This window comes from Tamandua tetradactyla, chromosome 7 (assembly GCF_023851605.1).
Source record: "Tamandua tetradactyla isolate mTamTet1 chromosome 7, mTamTet1.pri, whole genome shotgun sequence".
Lineage (NCBI taxonomy): Eukaryota > Metazoa > Chordata > Mammalia > Pilosa > Myrmecophagidae > Tamandua > Tamandua tetradactyla.
In genome coordinates this window covers 73,333,660-73,351,726 of record NC_135333.1, presented here as the reverse complement: position 1 = coordinate 73,351,726, position 18,067 = coordinate 73,333,660, and the positions used below count along the sequence as shown (strand labels likewise).

Genomic DNA, 18,067 nt, shown 5'->3' with positions numbered 1-18,067 from the left:
CTACATGCCTTCCCATGTGACAGACACCCGCCTTTCTTGAGTCAGGGTATGCTATCTGGGTACCTTAATTTGAATATTTTTAAGACCTTGGAACTGTGCACTTGGAACTTAGTGAATCCCCTTTGTAAAAGCTGATCCATTTCTGGTATATTTCATTCCAGCATCTTTAACAAGCTGAAACAACTAAGGTAACTAGTTAAAACTGGTCTTACTGTGTCGGGGCTTAAGAAATTATGTTCTACCATGTTACCTCCACTTATGAGAGCACAGGTGTAGTTTCAAGAAGGATTTGAGGAAATAATAATAAGAATCTTCTCACAATCAGATACTTAAGAATTATCACATTACTATATTTTCTTAAAATCAAATCCAAGCTTTTCATCCAACCAGACTAGTAAGGAATATAATTTCATATTATATTTCAATATATCGCTCTGCCCCATTCCTACTATCAATCCTTGCATCTCTGCTAAGAAAGAAAATACCCCTATCTTATGATCCTCCTCATAGCACAAAATATAAACAGTTTTTAACCTGAGTGAGAGGTGTTTCAACAGGAACTTTGTTTGTACGGAAGATATTTCCCCTGAGCTTCATAAGAGCAGGCCATGTGAGTTGGGCACAGAGGACATTTCAGGCCTATCCCTTTCAGGAATTGAGTCCTCTTGGAAAATTTTCTATCTCCCAGAAGAGTCCAAGATCCACCCGTTGACAGAGCTGGCTCTGACATAGTGTTAGGACCAGATAGCTTGGAATGCTGCAGCTATGTGGGGTTGAAAGGCAGAGACCTAAGGGTTGATTGCTGGGAAACAAAGTAAGTTGCTCACTCACACAAAATCTTTTTCAGCCAAGCCTCTTCACCTTTAGAAGCAACACTCTCTTTCCTTTTCCCTCCACCCTTTGGGTATGGTGCCCTCCTTGACCAGCTGGGGGTTTAGACTGTTTCTCCCCCCCTTTCTAGGTCCCAGTTTATTTATTAGTACCTAAAATTTCTCTCCAAATCTCAGCAAGCTACCTAATAGACAGATGGCTTGGTTAACATCTAAATACCTTTTCCCAGTTCTTGATCTGTTTCTGAGCAAACTCTGTAGAACTAATCTAAACTTTGATTCGTAGGCACATAGGATTGACCATAAAAGGACTAAGGGCTGTGAGTCAAGCAATAGAGGTGCCCATTGAAAGTGGCCTCTACAGAGATGAGTGCCCCCAGTCCTGCTGCCTCTTCTGGAGAACACCAAAGCATACTGAGCTCTTTCATCGCAATCACTTATTGTGTGGTCAATCATGGAATACTGACCTTCCTCAAGAGCACAATCAAGGAAAGGGGATTGTACACACCCAAACTCTAAACAGCTCTCTTATAAAAATGTCCCTTTTGATCATTATGATGAGGATAAACTTACATTTACTGAGTATTTTTCATGTGTCGTATTATTCTTAGACTCCTGTGTACATTATCTCATTTAAGCATCACAAGGACCTCATAAGAGAGGTACGATTATTCCCATTTTAAAGATGAGAAAACTGAAGCAAACAGATAAGAAGACTCCCACAGTTGTAAAGCTCCTAATATTGAAATCCAGGAAACAGGCTTCAGACCTCCATTCTCAACCACTACAGATGCTGATCAGTGCTAGCCTTGCTGTGGCGCCCAGTCCTTTTTCAAGGTAAAGGCTCTCTGCAGGTGCCTAGGCCACTGCATTGATGGCAAGTCAAAGTCTGTAACTATTTAGCAGGGGCATCAGACTCCACTCATCACAGAAGCTGTTTCTCAAGGAGTATTGGAGAAGGGGATCCATCCCTGTCACCTAAAATTTTGAAAAGTGGCATTCAAGGATTTTAGCTACCATGTTAACTCTCTACCTACTCTCTCACAGGGCCTGAGACAGTTCATTGAAAGGGATGTGTCTCTGCCTGTATCCTATATCCCTGCTGTGGGGAGAGGCAGACGACTTCTTCTTGCCTCTCACTCTCTTCGCTAATCACAGAAGTTTCGAATGAGATTGAGTTCACTAAGATTAAGCTCTGTGAAGAGGAAAAACACTCAGCTTTACTCCTGTCCACACCTGTTCTAAATGGGCCAGCTCCATACCTCCCCAGGCTCAGAAGCTCTGTGCTCTCTGTAATATGTGTGCTCTCTTACCTCTCCTCATCTGTTCTAACATGTTAAACCATGCAAACTAGGAAATGTGGAAAGGTTAGCTTTCTTCCTGTAACATGGAGAAAGAAAATCACAGCAAACAAACTGATTTAGTCAGAATTCTTTCTGATTTTTGTATTGCATAGAAATAATATGCAACTTAATTAAGCTTTTTTTTTTTTCATGGGCAGGCACCAGGAATCGAACTCAGGTCTTTGGCATGGCAGACAAGAACTCTGCCTGCTGAGCAACTGTGGCTGGCTCCATGCAGTTTAATTTATGTTAATCAATTTGGAAATTTAAGCGGAGTTTGGAGTGGCAAAGCAGAAGGAGAAATTGAGGTTAATACTGGCTTGCAAGCTGTAAATAAGAAAATTATACTTAAAAAGAAAGAAAATCACTAGATAAATAGAAGAAAGAAAACATCCATAGCCTAGTAATTTAATTCATTCTATGTTATTCTTATCCCTCTTCTCTTTGCTTCCATGTGTCTGACCTTTGGAAGTTGTTAGAAATGGGGGCAGATGAGAAGATGAGGTAACCACGTAATGATATGGTTTCATCTACAAGTTTCAAATGAACTTGCCTCTCTGAATGTGTGCTTGACTATTTTCTATAGCCGATAGCCTCACACAATTGATACAGTAAATGCCCAAGGAAGAGTCAGTGTAGAGTAGATGAGAGAGTCCTGGCTTTGGAGCTTGACAGAACTAAGTTTAAATCCCTGTTCTGGGCTCCACTCATTCTCTTTGGTAAGTCACCTACCCACTGGCAGTTCTGGTTTCCTCATGTTAAAATTAGGATAATGATAACCTTGTAGAGTTAGTGTGAGGTTTAGAAATGATAAATATAAGGTCCCTTGATCTGTCCTTTAACTACCTGTTAAAAGAGTACTTTGAAAACTATTGCTTTTCTCTCTCTTTGCTTTGTATATATATTATATTAATACAATTTAAAAAGTTTAAAAAATATATAAGGCTCCTATACCATACCTAGATTATGGTAGGTACAAGATAAATGGTGTCTCCTATTAGTATTCAAGTACTATGCCACACTTGCTACCACAAAAATAAATAAATAAATAAATAGCCAGTGAAGGGAAGGACCTGAGAATTTAATGGATTCTGGCCTGTGAGTTGAGGACAAGTGAAATGACAAGAACGGAGAGTGGAAGAGAATAGTATGTCTCTACAAAGGAGAAAATTTTGCCTCTTCTTTCCAATTTTTATTTTTTATTTTTACTTTTTTGTGGCAAGAGGTGATGAGCAAGATGCTCTCCTTCTAAAGCTTACTCTTAATATGAGTTTTAGATGAAAAGGCACCAATAAGCCCCATCCAGCATTTTCTTGACAGACTTCTGTCTCAAACAAGACATTTGTTAAGCTTGCTTAAGAGTTTCAGCCAATGCTTGTCTGCCATGCCAGAGGACCCGGGTTTGATTCCCGGTGCCTGCCAAAGTATTAAAAAAAAAAGAAAAAAAAAAAGAAGAGTTTCAGCCATAATAGAGGTCAGGAAAACACCAAGTAATCTTGACTGTTTTACATTTGAAGTCTAATTTGTTGGATATTAGCATATCTACTCCTGCTCTTTTCTAGTTGTTATTTGCATGAAATATCTTTTCCCAACCTTTCACTTTCAACCTATGTTTATCTTTGGGTCTAAGATGTGTTTCCTGTAGACAGCATATAGAAGGATCCTGTTTTTTAATCCATTCTGCCAGTCTATGTCTTTTTTTTTTTTTAACTTTTTTTATTAATTAAAAAAATTAACAAACAAAACATTTAGAAATCATTCCATTCTACATATATAATCAGTAATTCTTAATATCATCACATAGTTGCATATTCATCATTTCTTAGTACATTTGCATCGATTTAGAAAAAGAAATAAAAAGACAACAGAAAAAGAAATAAAATGATAATAGAGAAAAAAAACTATACGTACTATACCCCTTACCCCTTGCTTTCATTTACCACTATTTCAAACTGAATTTATTTTAACATTTGTTCCCACTATTATTTATTTTTATTCCATATGTTCTACTCTTCTGTTGATATAGTAGCTAAAAGGAGCATGCGACATAAGGTTTTCACAATCACAGAGTCTCATTGTGAAAGCTATATCATTGTTCAATCATCATCAAGAAACATGGCTACTGGAACACAGCACTACATTTTCAGGCAATTCCCTCCAGCCTCTCCACTACATCTTGAACAACAAGGTGATATCTACTTAATGCGTAAGAACAACCTTCAGGATAACCTCTCGACTCTGTTTGGAATCTCTCAGCCATTGACACTTTGTCTCATTTCACTCTTCCCCCTTTTGGTCGAGAAGGTTCTCTCAGTCTCTTGATATTAATTCTCAGCTCATTCTAGGGTTTTTCTCAGTCCTTTGATGCTGAGTCTCAGCTCATTCCAGGATCTTTGTCCCACATTGCCAGGAAGGTCCACACCCCTGGGAGTCATGTCCCATGCAGAGAGGGGGAGGGTGGTGAGACTGCTCATCATATTGGCTGGAGAGATAGGCCACATCTGAGCAACAAAAGAGGTTCTCTTGGGGGTGACTCTTAGGCTTAAATTTTAAGTAGATTTGACCTATCTTTTGTGGGTTTAAGTTTCATGTGAACAAACCCCAAGACTGGGAGCTCAACCTATAGCTTTGGTTGTCCACACTGCTTGTGAGAATATCAAGAATTCAACTTGGGGAAGTTGAATTTCTCCCCACTCACCATTCCCCAAAGGGGGCTTGCAAGTACTTTTCCAGTCACTGATCAAACCATTCTGGGATTCATCGGGGGATCACCCTGGACAAACCAACAAAATCTCATGTGCTACCTGAGATTCCAAGTACTTATGACATTCAGTCAAACGATCTACATGAGTTATATTAGGAAATGCTCTAGTCAAAATCTAAATTTTGTAACGAATAAACATTTTTTGCTTTAGTCTCACACATAAGGTGACATTTTAAAGTATTAGTTATCTATTTTCAGCACCCTGCAATAATGACAATCCTTTGTTCTTCCTCATGCAAAAACATTTTTAAAATTTGTACATTGTACATTTCACTATTATTATACACTCTAGGAATTCCTAGATTATACCATCTCGATCTTTAACATCTATCTTTCTTTCTGATTTCATTTATGTCCCCAGATCTCCTCCCTCTATCATTCTCACATGCAGCTTCATTCAGTGTTTTAACATAATTACATTACAGTTAGGTAGTATTGTGCTGTCCATTTCTGAGTTTTTGTATCCAGTCCTGTTGCACAGTCCATATCCCTTCAGCTCCAATTACCCACTATCTTACCCTATTTCTATCTCCTGATGGTCTCTGTTACCAATGACATACTCCAAGTTTATTCACTAATGTCGGTTCATATCAGTGAGACCATACAGTATTTGTCCTTTAGTTTTTGGCTAGTCTCACTCAGCATAATGTTCTCTAGGTCGATCCTTGTTGTTACATACTTCATAAGTTTATTCTGTCTTAGAGCTGCATAATATTCCATCATATGTATATACCACAGTTTGTTTAGCCACTCGTCTGTTGATGGACATTTTGGCTGTTTCCTTCTCCTTGCAATTGTAAATAATGCTGCTATAAACATTGGTGTGCAAATGTCCATTTGTGTCTTTGCACTTAAGTCCTCTGAGTAGATACCTAGCAATGGTATTGCTGGGTCATATGGCAATTCTATATTCAGCTTTTTGAGGAACCGCCAAACTGCCTTCCACAGTGGTTGCACCATTTGACATTCCCACCAACAGTGGATAAGTGTGCCTCTTTCTCCACATCCTCTCCAGCACTTGTCATTTTCTGTTTTGTTGATAATGGCCATTCTGGTGGGTGTGAGATGATATCTCATTGTGGTTTTGATTTGCATTTCTGTAATGGCCAGGGACATTGAGCATCTCTTCATGTGCCTTTTGGCCATTTGTATTTCCTCTTCTGAGAAGTGTCTGTTCAAGTCTTTTTCCCATTTTGTAATTGGATTGGCTATCTTTTGTTGTTGAGTTGAACAATCTCTTTATAAATTCTGGATACTAGACCTTTATCTGATATGTCGTTTCAAAATATTGTCTCCCATTGTGTAGGCTGTCTTTTTACTTTCTTGATGAAGTTCTTTGATGCACAAAAGTGTTTAATTTTGAGGAGCTCCCATTTATTTATTTATTTCTTCAGTGCTCTTGCTTTAGGTGTAAGGTCCATAAAACCACCTCCAATGATAAGATTCATAAGATATCTCCCTACATTTTCCTCTAACATTAGACCTAATGTTTAGATCTTTGATCCATTTTGAGTTAACTTTTGTATAGGGTGTGAGATATGGGTCCTCTTTCATTCTTTTGCATATGGATATCCAGTTCTCTAGGCACCATTTATTGAAGAGACTGTTCTGTCCCAGGTGACTTGGCTTGACTGCCTTATCAAAGATCAAATGTCCATAGATGAGAGGGTCTATATCTGAGCACTCTATTTGATTCCATTGGTTGATATATCTATTTTTATGCCAATACCATGCTGTTTTGACCACTGTGGCTTCATAATATGTCTTAAAGTCCGGCAGCGTGAGACCTCCAGCTTTGTTTTTTTTCCTCAGGATACTTTTAGCAATTCGGGGCACCCTGCCATTCCAGATAAATTTGCTTATTGGTATTTCTATTTCCGAAAAATAAGTTGTTGGAAATTTGATTGGTATTGCATTGAATCTATAAATCAATTTAGGTAGAATTGACATCTTAACTATATTTAGTCTTCCAATCCATGAACACGGTATGCCCTTCCATCTATTTAGGTCTTCTGTGATTTCTTTTAACAGTTTTTTGTAGTTTTCTTTGTATAGGTCTTTTGTCTCTTTAGTTAAATTTATTCCTAAGTATTTTATTCTTTTAGTTGCAATTGTAAATGGAATTCGTTTCTTGATTTCCCCCTCAACTTGTTCATTGCTAGTGTATAGAAACACTACAGATTTTTGAATGTTGATCTTGTAACCTACTGCTTTGCTGTACTCATTTATTAGCTCTAGTAATTTTGTTGTGGATTTTTCCGGGTTTTCGACGTATAGTATCATATCGTCTGCAAACAGTGATAGTTTTACTTCTTCCTTTCCAATTTTGATGCCTTGTATTTCTTTTTCTTGTCTAATTGCTCTGGCTAGAACCTCCAACACGATGTTGAATAATAGTGGTCATAATGGACATCCTTGTCTTGTTCCTGATCTTAGGGGGAAAGTTCTCCATTTTTCTCCATTGAGGATAATATTAGCTGTGGGTTTTTCATATATTCCCTCTATCATTTTAAGGAGGTTCCCTTGTATTCCTATCCTTTGAAGTGTTTTAAACAGGAAAGGATGTTGAATCTTGTCAAATGCCTTCTTTGCATCAATTGAGATGATCATGTGATTTTTCTGCTTTGATTTGTTGATATGGTATATTACATTAATTGATTTTCTTATGTTGAACCATCCTTGCATACCTGGGATGAATCCTGCTTGGTCATGATGTATAATTCTCTTAATGTGTTGCTGGATTCGATTTGCTAGAATTTTGTTGAGGATTTTTGCATCTATATTCATTAGAGAGATTGGTCTGCAGTTTTCTTTTTTTGTAATATCTTTGCCTGGTTTTGGTATGAGGGTGATGTTGGCTTCATAGAATGAATTAGGTAGCTTTCCCTCCACTTCAATTTTTTTGAAGAGTTTGAGCAGGGTTGGTACTAATTCTTTCTGGAATGTTTGGTAGAATTCACATGTGAAGCCGTCCGGTCCTGGACTTTTCTTTTTGGGAAGCTTTTGAATGACTGGTTCAATTTCTTTACTGGTGATTGGTTTGTTGAGGTCATCTATTTCTTCTTGAGTCAAAGTTGGTTGTTCATGCCTTTCTAGGAACTTGAACATTTCATCTACATTGTTGTATTTATTAGCATAAAGTTGTTCATAGTATCCTGTTATTACCTTCTTTATTTCTGTGAGTCCAGTGGTTATGTCTCCTCTTCCATTTCTGATCTTATTTATTTGCGTCCTCTCTCTGCTTCTTTTTGTCAATCTTGCTAAGGGCCCATCAATCTTATTGATTTTCTCATAGAACCAACTTCTGGTCTTATTGATTTTCTCTATTGTTTTCATGTTCTCAATTTCATTTATTTCTTCTCTAATCTTTGTTATTTCTTTCCTTTTGCTTGCTTTGGGGTTAGTTTGCTGTTCTTTCTCCAGTTCTTCCAAGTGGACAGTTAATTCCTGAATATTTGCTCTTTCTTCTTTTTTGATATAGGCATTTAGGGCAATAAATTTCCCTCTTAGCACTTCCTTTGCTGTGTCCCATAGGTTTTGATATGTTGTGTTTTCATTTTCATTCACCTCGAGATATTTACTAATTTCTCTTGTAATTTCTTCCTTGACCCACTGGTTGTTTAAGATTGTGTTGTTGAGCCTCCACGTATTTGTGAATTTTCTGGCACTCTGCCTATTATTGATTTCCAACTTCATTCCTTTATGATCTGAGAAAGTGTTGTGTATGATTTTAATCTTTTTAAATTTGTTGAGACTTGCTTTGTGACCCAGCACATGGTCTATCTTTGAGAATGATCCATGAGCACTTGAAAAAAAGGTGTATCCTGCTGTTTTGGGGTGTAATGTCCTATAAATGTCTGTTAAGTCTAGCTCATTTATTGTAATACTCAAATTCTCTGTTTCTTTATTGATCCTCTGTCTAGATGTTCTGTCCATTGATGAGAGTGGGGAATTGAAGTCTCCAACTATTATGGTAGATGTGTCTATTTCCCTTTTCAGTATTTGCAATGTATTCCTCACGTATTTTGGGGCATTCTGGTTCGGTGCATAAATATTTATGATTGTCATGTCTTCTTGTTGAATTGTTCCTTTTATTAGTAGATAGTATCCTTCTTTGTCTCTTTTAACTGTTTTACATTTGAAGTCTAATTTGTTGGATATTAGTATATCTACTCCTGCTCTTTTCTGGTTGTTATTTGCATGAAATATCTTTTCCCAACCTTTCACTTTCAACCTATGTTTATCTTTGTGTCTAAGATGTGTTTCCTGTAGACAGCATATAGAAGGATCCTGTTTTTTAATCCATTCTGCCAGTCTATGTCTTTTGATTGGGGAGTTCAGTCCATTAACATTTAGTGTTATTACTGTTTGGGTAATACTTTCCTCTACCATTTTGCCTTTTGTATTATATATATCATATCTGATTTTCCTTCTTTCTACACTCTTCTCCACACCTCTCTCTTCTGTCTTTTCGTATCTGACTCTAGTGCTCCCTTTAGTATTTCTTGCAGAGCTGGTCTCTTGGTCACAAATTCATTCAGTGACTTTTTGTCTGAAAATGTTTTAATTTCTCCCTCATTTTTGAAGGACAATTTTGCTGGATATAGAATTCTTGGTTGGCAGTTTTTCTCTTTTAGTAATTTAAATATATCATTCCACTGTCTTCTTGCTTCCATGGTTTCTGCTGAGAAATCTATACATAGTCTTATTAGGTTTCCCTTGTATGTGATGGATTGCTTTTCTCTTGCTGCTTTCAAGATCCTCTCTTTCTCTTTGACCTCTGACATTCTGACTAGTAAGTGTCTTGGAGAATGTCTATTTGGATCTATTCTCTTTGGGGTGCACTGCACTTCTTGGATCTGTAATTTTAGGTCTTTCATAAGAGTTGGGAAATTTTCAGTGATAATTTCTTCCATTCGTTTTTCTCCTCCTTTTTCTTTCTCTTCTCTTTCTGGGACACCCACATAACTTATATTTGTGCGCTTCATATTATCATTCAGTTGTCTGAGTCCCTGCTCATAATTTTCCATTTTTTTCCCTATAGTTTCTGTGCCTTTCTGATTTCAAATATTCCACCCTCCAGTTCACTAATCCTAACCTCTGTCTCTTGAAATCTACCATTGTAGGTTTCCATTGTTTTTTTCATCTCTTCTACTATACCTTTCATCCCCATAAGTTCCGTGATTTGTTTTTTCAGACTTTCCATTTCTTCTTTTTGTTCATTCCTTGCCTTCCTCATGTCCTCCCTCAATTCACTGATTTGGTTTTTGATGAGATTTTCCATTTCTGTTCGTATATTCTGAATTAGTTGTTTCAGCTCTTGTATCTCATTTTAACTACTGGTTTGTTCCTTTGACTGGGCCTTATCTTCAGTTTTCCTGGTGTGATTTGTTATTTTTTGCTGGCGTCTAGACATTTAATTACCGTAAATAGTTTATTCTGGAGATTGCTTTCACTTCTCTTACCTAGGAGTTTTCTTGCTAGATGAATTTGTTGTCTATCTGTTCTTTGACTTTCAGTTCAGCTTTTTCTGGACCTCTATGTTAGGTTTTGTTTAACAGAGGATACTTTTTCAGTTCTTGTTTTCTTGTTTCTGGCCCTGCTTATATGGTGCCTTTTCCCTCCCCACCCTTAGGACGGTCTAAGTAGGTATTATACACTCTAGCTGGGTTTTTCCCAGACTAAACTGGCCTCCTATCAGGAGGAAGGAGTCACCCGCGTCAGTTTTCCCTGAGGGTGAGACCCAGCAGGTTAAAATACTTTCCTGTGAATTCTCTGGGCTCTGTTTTTCTTATCCTGCCCAGTATGTGGCGCTTGTCTGCCCTTCGGGTCCCACCAGCAAAAGATGTTGTGGCAACTTTAAGTTTGGAAGGCTCTCCCTGCTGGGGGCGTGGTGGAGACAGAGGAGAGGTTGTAGGCTGGTTTTAATGGCTTCAGATTGCCGAGCCCTGGGTTCTGAATTCCTTGATGGAGGGATTCCACCTGAGTTGGGCTTCACGCCTCCCCCGGGGAAGGCGCAGGTGGGAGACAGCCCTGAAAGCAGTCCATTTCTGCCTATGCCCGGGGCAGTTGCAGCCCAAGAAGTCCTGCCACTGAATCCAGAGGCTGCCACGTCTCCGTAGAAACATAGCTACTAAAACCTCCGTTTCCTCCCCTTTCCTCTTTTTCCATGAGCCCAATGAGTGAACTCTGCCTTGACCAGGTTTAGAGTCTCTTTCTTTTCCCTCTGGGAAGCCACCTGTGGGGAAGGGGCGCCGGGCACCGGCTGCCGCGGCTTGGGGAACTCACGGTTTTGGGGAGGCTTGCAGCCGGTCCAGCTGGTCCAGACTGGGATATGCTGTGTGTCTGGTCACTGATGTGGTTCTGGGAGCTGTTCTGTACTGTTTCTGGTTATTTAGTAGTTGTTCTGGAGGACGAACTAAAACGCGCACATTGCTAAGCCACCATCTTGGCCCCTCTCCAATAATTTTTATTCCCAAGTAATCTTGAGGGACCAGAATACATTGAGATCAGAAACCAAGGCCAAGGCATGCACAGTTATGCCTGTTGAACCTTCATGGTGAATCTTATTTCCTAAGCTATGAAGAATACACGCAAGAGTTGAGTGGTGGAATAGAGTATGGCTCACCTCTAAAGCAGACTCCTGCTCCTTTGAAATCTAGGTAGTAAAGTATCAGTTAAGCACATCCTATTGACTTTCCAACCACCAGTCCCCTACCCCAAAAGATTATCTTTAGAAACATCTCAAAAAAGGTACATCTCAAAGTCATTTTGTCACATGATTGAATTTCTCTTCTTACAGTTAGATGGTATTAAATTGAGATCCCTCTTGTTATAATGTAATCTGTGTTCTGTTCTACTCACAATAGATAAACAGAAATAGCTGGTTAGCATTAATATACACTAGGGAAATTAAAATAAAAATGGCATTCTTCTATTTTCATAGGTCTCAATATGCCAGCTGGGTTACTTTTAATGTCACATGGTCTGGTGCTTTAGCTTTTGGGTAATACTTCATTTCATGATGGTTATACATCATGAATCTTGAATCTAAATAGAAATTCATAAAATTGACATGCAAGAGAATGGGAGTAGCCCCAGCCAAACAGTGCAATAAATGTCTTTACTGTAATATAATTATTTATATTGCCCACCATGATGACATATAGGTTTTTAACTTAGTGGATTTTTTTTTTTTTGGATAACAACAATAAAAATCATGCACACACAAAAATCATCACCTCACCACCACCATCACCACCACCAAAATAAAACAAAACAAAACCCCTGGAAAACAAACAAGATTGTTCCACCTGATTCTTGCAATCTTGTTTTTATTATTTAGTTTCCATTTAAGCTTTCCTCCCTGATATTGCACAACTCCTAGTATTTTCATTTTCCATGTAAATCTCACCCTTGGGGCTCCTAGATTGGTGTAATCTCAAAACTCCAAAACTTTTGCTTTAATCTTATTCAAAAATTATGTTATACCAATGAAACCACTCTTTTATCAATTATCCTCTTTCACCTAAAATGGCATAAAAAGCCAAAGAGAAGAAAAACTGGTTTGCAAATCAAAATATCTCAAATCATTCTAAGCTACCCCAATCAGAAATACAAATGAAGGAATGTTCTTTAGGAAGCATACTTTATGACTCAAAGCAGAATAGCACTAAGAAAATAAGTGAATACAATACATGATTCCAGACCAGATCTAATTATGAAGGAGAAAATGCCTTAAAAGAACATTTTGGGACAAAGGAAAAAACTGGAATACAGACTATAAGCCTTATATCAATGTTAAATCTCTTGAACTTGATAACTGCACTTAAGGTGCTTGTGTAAGTGAATATCCATGTTCTGAAGAAAAGTATATGGAAGAATTTAGTGTTCAAGGAGCATAATGGATACAAGTTACTTTCAAATATTTAGAAAATAGATGGAAAGCAAGATTGAGAGGGAAGTAGTAGGATGGGTGGATGGACAGTTGGATTGATAAAAGGATGCATAGAATGATATGACAAATGTGACAAAATGTTTAAAAAAATTATGGTGATAAAAGGGATCTGGCAAAGTCAGAAAAAAAGGAAAAGAACTAGAAATAGTTTGCTCATAATGCAGTGAGATTTCTGGTGTTTGAAACACTAGGAAAAGAGGTGGATATAAAACTCTCCTTGGTTTGTTTTATTTGATATTATTTGGTCCATAATATCAAAATAAATATATCATATTACTCAGAGGCACACTAGCAAATATTTATTTCCATTTTATGTAATTTGTAAAGATGGTATTTGTCCTTCAAGTCTGTGACTTCATCATAAAGAAGTCAAAACATTAGTAGTGCTTTACTAACATCTTTCTCACTATTTATTAGGAAGCAGTTTCTTCCTTACCCATCTGTAGTGGGTTGAAAAATAAGGCTAAATTCTAAGCCCTGGAACTTGTGAATGTGAACTTATATGGAAAAAGGGTCCTTGAAGATGTAATTAAGAATCTCAGATGAAATCATCCTGAATTTAGGATGGGCTGTAACAGGTATCCTTATAAGAGAAAGGCAGAAACACAGGGAGAAGGTGAAGACAGAAGCAGAGATTATAGTCATGCAACCATCACCCAAGGAATACCTGGAATCACAAGAAGCTGGGCAAGGGAAGAGTCTTCCCTAGAGATTTCCATGGGAGTGCAGCCCTACAGACACTTTGATTTCAGATTTCTGCTAACCAAAACTGTGAGAGAATAAACTTCTGTTTTAAGCCAACAAGTTTGTTGAAACTTTTTTTTAAGGCAGGCTTAGGAAACTAAGACACCATCCAGTTTTTCTCATTCTCAATCTCTACTCCAAAATTGTCAAGTTTTGGGAGCATGAAAATCCAATTAAGCAAATGTCTCTGAAAATGAATACTGTATAGGGCATTGGAGTGAGAAGTTAGGACTATTAATAGAGCTCAAATGGAGGTCTGACTAACAGAAAGGATTCCAGTTTAAGAGGAGAGGAGAAATACCTTTGAAGGACAAAAACTGAACAGAATCCTTTTTTTCTTTTGCTGGTTGAGAATGTGTTTCCAAGAATTTTCATATCCACAAAAACATATTGGGCATTGTATCTTCTAGAGGACAAAAGTCGAGATTAGACATCTCATGAGATTTAATTTCTTAATGAGCGAGGACATAAAAAGTAAAGAAGATAAATAAGAAAGCAAAATTAGAACAAGAAGAAAAGAGTAATAGAGGCAGAAAGAAAAGAAAGCTTTTTCAGGAGGAAGAGAATTTCTTTTCCCCAGTGTTTGAGAGAGTTGGTTTCAAGATGCTACAAAACAAAATCCTGCACAGATGTTTGTTTTTCTTTCCACAAATTCTAATGGGAAAGATATGAACATCTTTCAGAGGCTAGAGAGCCCTGCTCAGTTGATTCTACTTCGGAGGTGAGTTCCAAGTGTTTTCAGATTTCTCTGCGTGGTTCTAGCATTTTACTATATTCTAATTCTTGTGTACTTAGAGGGGAGAGTCAAAACACCACCAGACTCAATGGCAGAGCGCTGGGACTTTTCAAATCAGATTGTATAGTGAAAATACACTGGACTGAGTGTAAGGAGACTCAGCTAGTGGCTCTAGCTATGCCTATAAATAGATTCATCAGTTTAAGAAAGATGATTAATCCTTCTGAATCTTAGTTCCTCATTTCTAAAACGAGTTAGGCTGAAAAGGACAACTTCTAAGGGTTCTTTCTTGCTCTAATTTCTCTATTGGACATTCTTTTTCACACGCTCCCACCAAAAGTGTGCAATTTACTAGTCCTTAAAGAAAGATGAAGACACTGTCAAAATAGTTCATTAAAAAAATTAGAAGCAAAATAAGTGCAAAAAAGTCTTTTAGAACCTGGAGCTTTTGTTCCAACATATGCTGAAATGATCAATTTGCCTTTTAATATCACAGGTACCTTTTCTGAAACCTTTTATCCAACTTCCCATAGGGAAGGGTTGAACACAGTGAATCCCCACCCCACTCTTAGCTCTCTTATTGAAAAGGAAAAAAATTCAAAATATATCTTCACTTTGGTATGTCAATATATATTACTTAAAGTTAAAGGAGAGTGTATGTATACAAGGGTGTGGCAGCATGGAACATAGTTGAAGGGTAATGGATAGTAAATCAACTTTAATGGATAGTGCTTACCCTAGAGTTTATCAATGACATTTTCATAGTTATTCAGAATTACAGAATTACGGTTCATTTAAATTTTTTGGCTATGTCATGAAAGAAGCTCAAGTTACCCTAGCAGGTAGCATTATCTTGAAGGATTATCAGATTGATGTATGGTCCAGCTTGTAAACCCAGGCTTTTTCACAATAACCACAGGTAAATTGGCTTCTGGGGATCATTCAGGTTAACTTTCTAGTTGTCTAGAAGACTTCTGATGCTCAATTTGGTAGCTGCCAGCCACAATGAGGTGTGTAAAAACTGTAAAATACACATTGGATTTTGAAGACAGCACCAAAAAAATGCATTATCAACAATTTTATATTGATCAAATATTAAAATGAAAATATTTTTGATATGTTGGCTTAAATAAAATGTATTAAATTTAATTTCACTATTTCTTTTTACTTTTTAAGATATGGCTACTAGAAAATTTAAGAGTACTTATGTGGCTCACATTTTGAAGGCTCAAATTACATTTCAAATGTGCGGTGCTGGTCTAGACCCTAACTCCTTGAATACAGGGGCCATTCCTGTCTTGTTATGCATGATATCTTTAGTTCCTAAAGTGAATGATCAATACATGGGTGGAATGCATTATTAGTGAATGCCAAACAGAGCATATCTCCCCTTTAACATTGATGGAGACACCTTGAAAAATCTTTGCTCTCCTATTCCTCTACTTTTTTATTCCCTTCTGTGTTGTTTCGACATCAATCAGTTTAGTTAATGCTTTACTGTTTTACAATTTCAGATATGCTAATCTATCAGTGCTTCCTTACTTTAAGCTCTAGTCCTTTGGATGGCTTGCAGTATTCTAAATCTCCTTAGTCAGTTCATTGCATTTTCTTCCTTAGGGTGATAATGCTGGATAGCCTCCTATCACTTATCATCATTAGCCTCTTCAAAGGTAAGAACTACATTCCCCAGAATCTCCTTTCCTGTAGTTAGAGATTGGAATCTGTCAATGAGCAGCACTCCCTCAAGATTTATAAGGCACCCAGGAGACCATTACTTTCTAGAATCAGTTACTGGAAGATGCACGGACAGATGGAGGTTCAAAGCTAATTCCAGATAAACTTCTTGAAGAGAAACTGGGTCTGTGTTTTCAACTGAGATAGTTGGTGTCAGGGAGGGCATGCCATTAGACAAATGAAGTTCAAACTTTAGGGCTCCTCTCTTCCACCCTGCTTATTTTGTATGCATAATTTTATATTCTTTTCTTAAAGGTGCTCTCTAAATTGTATAAGGTTTGAGCCTCACAAAACTGGCATCTAGCCCTGAATGACTGCGTGCTTCCCAGAAATCCTGTGATTCCAGTGGCTTCAGGAGGGCACTGGAGAACCACCTTCTTTGGGGCTGGAGTCAGGGATCTTCAGTGCAGCCTCTCCGACTTCCCTTCCCCCAGCACTTCCAACAATTGTGCAAGCTCTAACTCCCCTCATACTAGGAACAGAGAGGCTTTTGTTTTCATGACCAAACCAGTCATTGCTAAAAAATGATTGCTGTCAACAATTAGATTATGATTCTTTTTGTCCCACTTAATCTCAAATTTAAGCAGTAATGATACTTTTCTTACAATATAATTGATGGTAGTGAAAAAAAGATAATTTAATATAATATAAAGAAAAACCTTAGAGCAAGCTTTATGTTGATCAACCTTGCATACTTATAATTTCACACATTGCCACATATGCCAGCTTAATAAATATGTGCTAATGAGTGAGTGTGTGAATTAACGACTGAGCAGAGGAAGGATAAATTTATGTGCATCTGTCTACATACTGCTCTGTAGTTATGATTACTAAAATAACATAGATCATGTCTGCTCTAATTAATTCTCTCTAGATTTATTTAGCATAGTATCAAAAATCCCAGCTGCTTGCTGGGATTTTTTTGGATGAAAATGATGAGTAGTTATGGGAGTCATTCCAGCACAAATTCTAGGAAATCCCAGTGTGCATTTGTAATTATTTTAGGGTCTTCCAGAGGTTGGAGACAACACCTGTTAGTTATGATTTGTTTTCCAAGAGTGAATATAAAAAAAAGAGGGAGCTGACTATTGGATCAGAGATCAAAGAGTTCAACCCCTTTCATTTTTTTCTTGCAGTCAAATTGTGCATGGTAAATAGCAATGATAATCATATTGTTGGGTAGGAAAAATCAGTGGCCAGTTCTCGCCAGAATAAATCGTACGTACAGCATAATTTTAATTAAGACTATAACCTTTAAAATTAAGATGACATTTAATCATGCTTAGAATATTAGACCGGCCTCTTTAATGCATCCACATATGTATAGCATTACTGTATGCTTCATATTGAAAGCAAGTGAAAATATGGATTTAACTTTAGAAGTTTGTTATTTTAAAAATATACATATTAACTACATGCAAAAACCAAAACTTCCACAATTTGCTATTTTTTTTCTAAGAATCAATTTTCTTTAATTTGCATTTTTCATGGATGGAATAAAGTAAAAAGGCAGGATAGTTTCATAATTGATAATGAATGTGAAGATAAGCAATTGAATTTGGAAGATGTTGGTTTTTTTTTTTTTTTTTCATTTAGTAAAAACATTTGCTATATTCTAACCCTATGCTAGGTACTGCGCTAACCAGTGAGGATACAAAGTTGAATTAGACTTGATCGCTACACTCCTAAAGTGGGGCAGACAGCTATATAAACACTGTAGGAAAACATAAGGAAAAGCTTTAGGAGAGAGGGGAGCTAATAACTGAAAGTTAACATTGGTGTTACATATGACAATCTCATTTACTTTTCACCCCACCTTTGAGCAGTTCTCATCTCATAAAGGAAGAAATAACTTGGGGACATTGAATCCCTGGCCCAAGTAAATTCAGTTAATAAAGAGCAGAACCAGAATTTATACCTGGGCCTGGCTGGACGCTAGTGGCAAAGAACATCAAAAAT

The 18,067-nt window shown here is 37.3% G+C and overlaps 1 long non-coding RNA gene across 3 annotated transcripts in view; it reads right to left on the bottom strand.

The window, feature by feature from the left end:
* Positions 1-18,067, bottom strand: part of LOC143691510 (uncharacterized) — a 93,097-nt gene that overhangs the window by 73,710 nt on the left and 1,320 nt on the right. The window contains exon 1 of one of the 3 annotated variants that reach the window (XR_013179547.1): positions 13,940-14,026. The exons of the other annotated variants lie outside the window; for them this stretch is intronic. This is a non-coding gene — a long non-coding RNA (uncharacterized LOC143691510). Of the gene's footprint in view, positions 1-13,939; positions 14,027-18,067 lie in introns of those variants that run through there. 3 annotated transcript variants of the gene reach the window in all.